Consider the following 9,775-nt stretch of genomic DNA (forward strand, 5'->3'; position numbering starts at 1 on the left):
GCCCAAGAGTTGGCGGTGGGTGGTGAGTGACTAGCTGCCTTCCCTCTAGTCTTACACTGCTAAATTAGGGACGACTAGCGCAGATAGCCCTCGTGTAGCTTTGGGCGAAATTCATAAGAAAAATAGTTATAAAAAAAGGATTAGTCTTTTCAAGATTAATAAACAAATCACTATCACTAAGCCAACAACGTTCTTATCTAGTGACAAGTTAATCATTTATATTAAATCATTTAAATTATTATTATGAGATATAATTGTGGTGTCAATAGTCTCATCTACCATAAATGTCAAGTAATAGGACTAGTATACCATTAACATATAGTAAGAACAAAAATAGTCCCAGAACCTCTTGTTATTAATAATTCATCAGTATTATGTACGTTAACTCTTGTTATTAATAATTCATCAGTATTATGTACGTTACATCTTGTTATTAATAATTCATCAGTATTATGTACGTTAACTCTTGTTATTAATAATTCATCAGTATTATGTACGTTACATCTTGTTATTAATAATTCATCAGTATTATGTACGTTACCTCTTGTTACTAATAATTCATCAGTATTATGTACGTTACCTCTTGTTATTAATAATTCATTAGTATTATGTACGTTACTTCCTGTTATTAATAATTCATCAGTATTATGTACGTTACCTCTTGTTATTAATAATTCATCAGTATTATGTACGTTACCTCTTGTTACTAATAATTCATCAGTATTGTGTACGTTACCTCTTGTTACTAATAATCCATCAGTATTATGTACGTTACCTCTTGTTACTAATAATTCATCAGTATTATGTACGTTACCTCTTGTTACTAGTAATTCATCAGTATTATGTACCTTACCTCTTGTTATTAATAATTCATCAGTATTGTGTACGTTAACTGCTAAGGTTCTGTTCTTCAAATAACTTTCCAACTAATAAAAGATTTTACTTCTTATTCTCATATTGTAATTTTTGTTTTAGCAATTACTTCTCAATGCTTTAGATAACGCTAATAACATTGCTATGATAAACTCACCTTCACGACATTTTCTACAGTATATTCACATAGTTTTTAAATTAATATTGGTGTTCAAACAATGGATTATATTTATTAACAAAGCCACATATTCTATTATAGATTAATGTTTCTATTATTTATTCTTTAAATACATTCAATATGCTTATTGGTTTATAATTACTAATTTTTACTTTTATCAACGTTCTTAAGTACATTATATAATTTCAACTCTTTTTTTTTTTAAATAGATCAGGAAACGTTTCACATTCGATACCTAAATTATTATATACTCTAATGGAAGAACAATAAACTCAATCATTGTTGATAACTTTTACTGAGATATTATCAAGTCCCACTGTTTTGGTATTATTTACTATATATATACATTAATTCACCAATGCATATTGTTTTAAAAAATAAACTTATTTCATTATTTTTAGAACATTCAGATCTCTACCTATTACCAGTGTGATTAAATTGCCAGAAAATAACGAAATGCATTTGCTTTACTTAGAGAATCAGTTATAATAGCGTTATCCACAACGATGTCACAAATAGGTTGTCTTGTTGATAATTTTATGTTTAGAAAGATATTGTTAAAACAGTTCCATTTACTTTTAAGATCACATTGAGAAAGTCGAATACTATGATAAATACTTTCTTCATATTTCTAACAATTGTTGATAATTATTCCTGTACACCTTTGTATATTTATTTCTGTAATCAGAATTACCATTGAATTTTGCTTTATAAGCCAGTATACCTTGCATTATAATTAATTATTTATCAAATTATTATATATATAAAATATTCCTTAGAAATGCGGGTAAACGGATGTTGTGATGACTCCAAAAACTTTGAAAAATATTAAGAAGTTTCATTTGCATCATCTATACTGTACAACATATTCCACAGTACAAAATTTAATTTATCGTTTAGTTTCTTTTACATTAATATCATTAGTTTACCTTCTGGTAGATAACGAACGTGTATTAAGTAAAATACAGGATAATAATCATTTATAAAAACAAAACAATAGAACCTCCATTATAATCCTTTCAAAATTAGATACGGCACAATATACTAATGTATACCTATTTTCTCCCACTCTTGTTGATAAATTTAAATCATTATAATTTTTTTATAATAAACTAACCCAAACAAATCACATGCATACACGTTTTAAAATAAAATTGTTTCTTATTTAACATAATTAAGATACTCTTCAAAAATTCCAGGTGGCCTGTGTACAGGCAGCCCAAATGGGAATTTTCAATTTGAAAACAGTAACTTCAATGCCATTTATTCAATATCAAAATATTCTTTTACAAACAGCAACAATATTTCTTCTTTGATATAAGGTACAAGTCCATCACCTTTTGTGTCTTGCCCATTTAAAAACTAGGCAGAAAAACCCTGAATATTAATCTTTATATCATTATCTGTACGCCAAGTTTCCATAACTACCAAACAAGTAAAATCAAACTTTATACCTTATAATTCCTGTAAAATTTCACCCATATTCTTTCCCAAACATAAATATTATATTATTTACTAACACTTCCCGATTCCTTCGTTAATAATTTGTCACCCGGTGAGTCAACGGTAACTGTACGTTCTAACAACGCTAAAATCCGTGGTTCGTTTTCCGGTGGCGGACTGAACGCACACATCCAGCCCATTGTGATGTTTTGTGCTAAAACAAACGAAAATCAGTGTTAATTTTTTTCATACCTTGGAGAAATATTTCTCGAATATGCCTATTATTTAATCATACAATTATGAGTCTAAGTTATATCCAAGTTGTACCTTATTCTTCGAGCTTTAACTGCGGTGTTTTATATCATTAGATCCAAGTGAAATGTCAAAAAGAGTAGTCACCTTCTTAATTGTTATCTCTGTATAATTTCAGGTATCCTCAAGATTTTAGTTGTAAATGTATTGTTCGGTTTCATTAAGACTACATACCAAGCTTGAAATCTCTGTAGATAACAAAGTATTTTAACTTTTTAATTGTTCAAATTCATTTTTATATTTATAAACTAATCTTGATCTAACATGTATTTAGAAATTGAATGATACACTTTCACACGATTTTGACATCATTGCAAAGTAATTTTTGACCTTCTTTATGTGCAACACCAATGATTTTAAAGTAGGTTTACCGGTTTCCAAATCACTGCCAACAAAATTTGAAAATAATGTGAAATGATTCTTTTCTATATTTGTATAAAAATTCAATATTCCTAATTTCGCTATTTGATATGTGTATGTGAGTATCAAGGACTTCCTGATAGTTTAAGAATGTTAACTTATTTAGATATAACTAACATCAACCTGTTCAGAGATAGTACAAACAATAATGTTATATATATATATGTGTATATGTGTGTGTGAGAGACTTGGAGATAAAAGTTAGAAGAATAAACGTCTCATCTCTCTATCTCTCCTACTATATTCAAATACTATATATTTTTCAAATATAAACATGGACGTGCTTTAGTTAAGAGTTCTAGCAAGTGTTAATTATTATATAACTACATAAATTATGCTCTAGGTAATTATACGGTTTGTTTTTCACTCTTCATTCACGTCATAATAATTACACATCTCACGTTAAGTTATGACACAGGGGTCACCCCTCTCACAGGAAGAGGCGAGACCGATGAAAGTTAAAGAGAAAAGTTTGGTGCGATATTTAAGACGTAGAAAGCTGACGCAAACTGTTTTCGCCAACTAGCATTGGTACAAAACTAACAATGACAATTATATTTTATCAACTGAGAGAAGGCATAAGAATAAATTATTTTATTACAATCTTGATTTACCTGAACTTTTTTACACATTTTGTTTTTTAACTGTTATAACAATTTTTATTTCATTGAACGAAAAGAATGAACCGTTAGATATGTTCGTACTGTCCACTAGAAATATTCATAGAAAAGTTAAAATTAAATTCTAGAAAAATAAATTATATAAATTGTCTAAGTGGTGTACTGGCTTGAAATTCGAAGGTTGTTATCTTCATTCTTTCTATCTTTCTCTCTCTCTCTGTCAAAGTTGAATCAACTATAATCATATCGGTATTATAAGAATATAGGGTTAACTATTGATTTGATGCTTAGTTGTGATAATGAGTCTATGCTGTTTTATTACATTACGTGAAATCCAGTCTTCATAATTAGGTTTCAGTAAAGTATATTCTAGCAAAAAAATTAAAACTGAACGTTAGAAATATTTTAAATATTCTTATATTCTTAAACATGCAAATATTGAGTACCAAAAGTCAAATACACGTCAGCAAGTTATAATTTCAAAAGCACAAATTATTAAAGTATTATTTAAAGTTTTAAAGATAAAATATTTATGGAAGACGACAACATTTTTACACTACTATAATAAATTGAGATTATATCTTATTAAATATAATAGAAATAAGGATTACGATAACCATTATTCGATCATAACATAAAGGATATGTACTATGCAACTAGAGTATGCCTATGAAGATTGTTTGACCTTTTGTAGTTTAGAAACTAAAGTTTGGAAACAATTAAATAATTACTTTACCTGACCCAGGGGGGATGATGATTAACGGAGAAATTTTTATGTCTCGTTTTTTTTCTTCGCTAATAAAGACATCTAATTAGGAAATCCTAAACTTGAAATATTGTATGTCAAATTTCTGCAAATGATATTTTCGAGGAATTCGTCAAAAATCAACCATTCTGACATTTTCAAAACCCTCTCTATGAGTGGACATCACTATTGATAACATGAGACATATCTTGCTACATTCGTTGGTAAAAAGTAGCCCAAGAGTTGGTGGTGTTGACTAACTGCCTTCCCTATAGCCTATTACTTCTGAATTAGAGACGGCTAGCGTCGGTTTTATAAAAAATACTTCTCCAGATAACGTAACTAATTCATAGCTTCTGATATTTCCAAGTGAAGAGGGTATTTAACATGTTGACTACTAGGGGGGTAATCATTTTTTAACGTTTAATAGCAAGATGTTGACGACCAGACTGAATTACTTCAGACGACAGATTGGGCACCAGTATTGTCATTTAACAGTGGCATAAGGTTAATGATCAAATTGTCCCAAGTAGTAACTTTTTTAATCACTTGTTATATCACCTAGAGAGTATTCCATAATTCGTTATTTAAATAATTTTACTAGTAGAAAAACTCCATTAATCATAAAATAACACAATACCGTGTGTTAAAGAACAAAAACACAGTAAACGGAACAAGCTGTCAGAAGTGTTGATATTGGAGAAACTCTTCAGGCTCACATTGTCTTCATTAAGGAACATAGCTAATACATTCTCCAAAAAACACTAAAAAGAAACCATATTTCTCTATTATGGGGTTAAGAAATGCAGTAGGTTTTGTTGAAATTTTGTAATATCGTTAAAATGCATATCAAACACTACATTTCAAAACAAAATAGTATTGTATGCTATAGTATTCAGATTAAATGTTGAACAGTCTTCCAGAATTTCTTGATTTGTTTTTAAGGTGCTCTTTCCGACATGTAAGACTGTAGAAGACATTATTATTCATTCTCTGTCCCTAGGTCTGTCAGAAATATTTCAAAACTTAATAGTATCAAGTAAAGTGTTAAATCATATGCAAAAACTGGTATATGTATGTACATTATTAACCATACTCTGTCCCTAGGTCTGTCAGAAATATTTCAGAACTTAATAGTATCAAGAAAAGTGTTAAATTATATGCAAAAACTGGTATATGTATGTATGTACATTATTATCCATACTCTGTCCCTAGGTCTGTCAGGAATATTTCATAAAACTATTATTTTATGATTTAACAAAGTATTACATATTTCTTATCCAAAGGGTGAGAGCTATATACAGCCATATTCCAGACGTATTCTGTTCAATGAGAGCAAGCTCCCCTCAAAGGCAGATATTTTTAATGTACAGCTGTAGGATTACGTTTCAGTGGATGCATTCCTTTTTTGTTTGTTTGTTTGTTTCTAGTAGAAAAATAGATCAAAGTTTCGTGTGACATCACATTTTAATAATGATTTCCTTATACAACGATCGTACAATGGTTTTATGCAATCCGTTTGATTTCAGTTCCTTCTGTTTGAAAGTCGAATCATCGAAATTTACGTATCAAATTATCTCAACTTAACGATTCTAAAACCCTCGTTTTCTCTAAACTTTAAAATAATAATTTATTGATTTAAGTGGTTTATCGATTATATGAATGTCTTTAACTGTGCTTCATTTGTTATAAAAGATGTGTTTGAGGGTTGTTTACGTTGTAAAATTTTATCAATTACATAAATATATTTGTGGCACAGCGGTATGTCTGCGGACTTACAACAATAGAAACCGGGTTTCGATACCCGAGGTGTGCATAGCACAGATAGTCCATTGTGTAGCTGTGTGTTAACCTACAAATAATCAAATACATATATCTTTAGCTAAGCTACAATCATACGTATAAGAAGAGTCTGATTTCCGAATAGGCTGGTTAAGCTTGTACCTTTTGTATCCCTGCCAATCTAAGGGCTCCAAATTTTAATAGAGCATCTGCTTAAAAATGGCCAATTTTTAAATTTTAATACACAATCGAGTGCGAGGTCCTCGTAATTCTAAAGTCAAAAAGTATTATTACTTAGTATTTTCCGGTCTTTAGACGTCCAAGTGGCAGATAGGTTCTATATTAAGATATGGTATTAAAATCAGACATTTTCTCAGTCTCGTCTGTTTTGCAACAGTGAAATGTTATGAGCGCGTTCATGTTTTTTAATGTCAGTTTCTCATTGGACCTCTCTGCCATTTTCAGTTGTGTGGCGTGTGAGTTTGTACTGGAATTATTATGTTTAAAAGTGTTGTTTAAAGCTCTATCCTTTTACTTATGCGTATCCAAGATTTTTACGTAATATGCCCAAGGCAGCTTCTGTAAAGCCCCTTTTCTTTGTATTGTTATTATTATCATTTCATGCCCACTTCTTTAAACGTTTAGCAAAGTGGAAATTAAAGATGTAATCTACAACAGTTCAGAACAAATTTTCCGGGGACGTTTTAAAATACCGATTTCTTGTGTTTTCTGTTTTAAATTCGTAGTTATTTTTTATTTATACTTTAGAGAAAATTATCTAATTGAAATTTCAGATATGTAAACTCACAACGTTATTGGAATTAGTACTTAGCTTCCTGAGGACAAATTATAAACTTGAAATATAAAAATGTTTGTTTCAACAGTTAGTTTACGTACTAGACTCAGTTATTAGTCCAGAAAAATAATTCTCTTTAAAACTAATAGATGCCGCTACCGTAGAAATTCTGATTTATTAGTTTGTTTGAAGTTAAGCACAAAGCATCACAAAGGGTTATCTGTACTCGGCCCACCACGGATATCGAAACCGCAGACATACACTGTGCCACAGTAGACATTCTGAGAAAATTGATTTGATGAAGGCTTTTTCGTTAATATGTCAATATTGTTTTCAAATTGTACATAAAAAACAATTTGTATATTTGTTTATTGTTGTTTAAAGACTGTAAAATCTTAGATACTTAATGCACACAGTATCACAAATTACAGTTTCTCGTAAATAAAGATATAAATCACAGCTTAATTTACAAAATTTTCACGAATTGAATATTTTTGAAGTATTAATTAATTATCTACATATTTTCTACATTAAGATTTTCTAAAAACTGTTCATAAAAACAGCATTAACTAAACATTAAACAGGCATAAACATTCCGGATCTAGCATAAAATAACTATTCCTTATGCATAATTAAACAAAAAAAAAACAGAATGCAATCTGAATTTAATAAGTATATTTTTTGTTATGTAATGTAAACATCATTAATGATGATACTACAATATGTTCATCTCACGAAATGAAAATAATCCTAAACACAAAGTAACAAAAAGTGTGTAGAAAAACGTCGTTCTTTCAACTGTGGGGGCGTTATAATGTACGGTCAATTCTACTATTCGTTGGCAAAAGAGTAGCCCAAGCTGCCTTCCCTGTAGTCTTTTACTGCTCAATTAAGGAGGGCTTTGCGCGAAATTCAAACCGAACCCAAGCGACAAAAAAAGTCCCGAACAAAAACTCGAATCTCTTCACAACAAAAACCTCCAGTTATAGGTTTAAAACCCCAAACCTGTATAGTTGAAACAAAAGTGAGACTGTATGATTTACTAAAATATTGAATATATGAAGTAGAAACAAATAACAAAATAATAATAATATTTGGCTTGTGCAAAAATAAATATAAGGGCCAATGTATTACAAAAGTGATCGTCTTTGCTTTTCCTATGCTACACATCACATTGTCTTAGTTTGTCGCGGTTTATAGGCATTAATCGTTGCCTTATGTAGTTTTATCTTAGTTCGTCACAATTTACCTGTGTTAATCTTTGTTTGATCTTTGTTCAGCGTGACTTTTTTACTTTCGTTCTTCATAGTTTATCGTTGTTTTATCTATGTTCGGCGCAACTTTACATTCGTTTATCATAGTTTACCTGTGTTAATCACTGCTTTACTGTTTCAAGGTGACTTTACTTTAGTTCATGATAGTTTATGTGTTGGTCGTTGTTGTTTTATCTATGTTCGGCGCAACTTTACATTCGTTTGTCATAGTTTACCTGTGTTAATCACTGCTTTACTGTTTCAAGGTGACTTTACTTTAGTTCATGATAGTTTATGTGTTGGTCGTTGTTGTTTTATTTATGTTTCGTGTGACTTGATTTTAGTTTGTCGTAGTCCATATGCGTTAATCGTTATTTTATGAAAGTTCAATGTGATTTAGTTCGACAAAGTTGATATGTGTTAATCGTTGCATTATTGGAGTTAAATGTGACATTATCTTAATTAGTGCGACATAGTTTATCAGTGTTAATTATTGCTTTATCTATGCTCCAGATAGCCTTATTCGTTTTTATCTGTGTTAGATATAGCTTTATTTTGATTCCCCTTAGTTTACCTGTGTTAATCGTTGCTTCATCTGTGTTTATTGTGGCTTTATCTTAGACCATCTTAGTTTACCTGCATTAATTGCAACCTGCACTCTTTAATACATGGCCAGGTGAGACACTATGCTATTTTTCTGTACATTTTCCCTAAATTGCTTTTTTTTTACAAATTTCAAGTTTAAGGCTGATATAATGTTACTTACTTATTACAGAAAATAAATATCTTTCATATCTAGATAATATATGTAAATATACACTTTATTAACATATATACTAATAACTTTAATCTTAAAGATCCCTCCATGAAGAAGACACAATTTAGCAAGCTTTATAACACGACCAAGTTAGCAAGATGATCTAGTTCTCTTTTAACACCTAATAAACGTTATTCATTAGTAATGCTCTATTCAAATGGTGATATAAACACTGAAATATTGATTAATCTCTTTCTAACAGCAATACCCTCCTACCCACAGACACTTTCTAATGGTGGGTTATTCAAATACTGTCAGATATAAACACTGAAATATTGATTAGTCTCTTTCTAACAGCAATAAGCCCACCCTCCTACCCACAGACACTTTCAAAAGGTGGGTTATTCAAATACTGTCAGATATAAACACTGAAATATTGATTAGTCTCTTTCTAACAGCAATAAGCCCCACCCTCCTACCCACAGACATTTTAAAAAGGTGGGTTATTCAAATACTGTCAGATATAAACACTGAAATATTGATTAATCTCTTTCTAACAGCAATAAGCCCCACCCTCCTACCCACAGACATTTTAA

The 9,775-nt window shown here is 30.1% G+C and overlaps 1 long non-coding RNA gene across 1 annotated transcript in view; it reads right to left on the reverse strand.

Annotated features, from left to right (window-relative positions):
* LOC111085738 overlaps positions 1-9,775 on the reverse strand; it is a 19,151-nt gene that overhangs the window by 4,091 nt on the left and 5,285 nt on the right. Inside the window, exon 2 of the long non-coding RNA XR_002610547.1 lies at positions 2,572-2,708. This is a non-coding gene — a long non-coding RNA (uncharacterized LOC111085738). The remainder of the gene's footprint in view (positions 1-2,571; positions 2,709-9,775) is intronic.

The sequence above is a fragment of the Limulus polyphemus genome, unplaced genomic scaffold (assembly GCF_000517525.1).
Source record: "Limulus polyphemus unplaced genomic scaffold, Limulus_polyphemus-2.1.2 Scaffold585, whole genome shotgun sequence".
Taxonomy (NCBI): domain Eukaryota; kingdom Metazoa; phylum Arthropoda; class Merostomata; order Xiphosura; family Limulidae; genus Limulus; species Limulus polyphemus.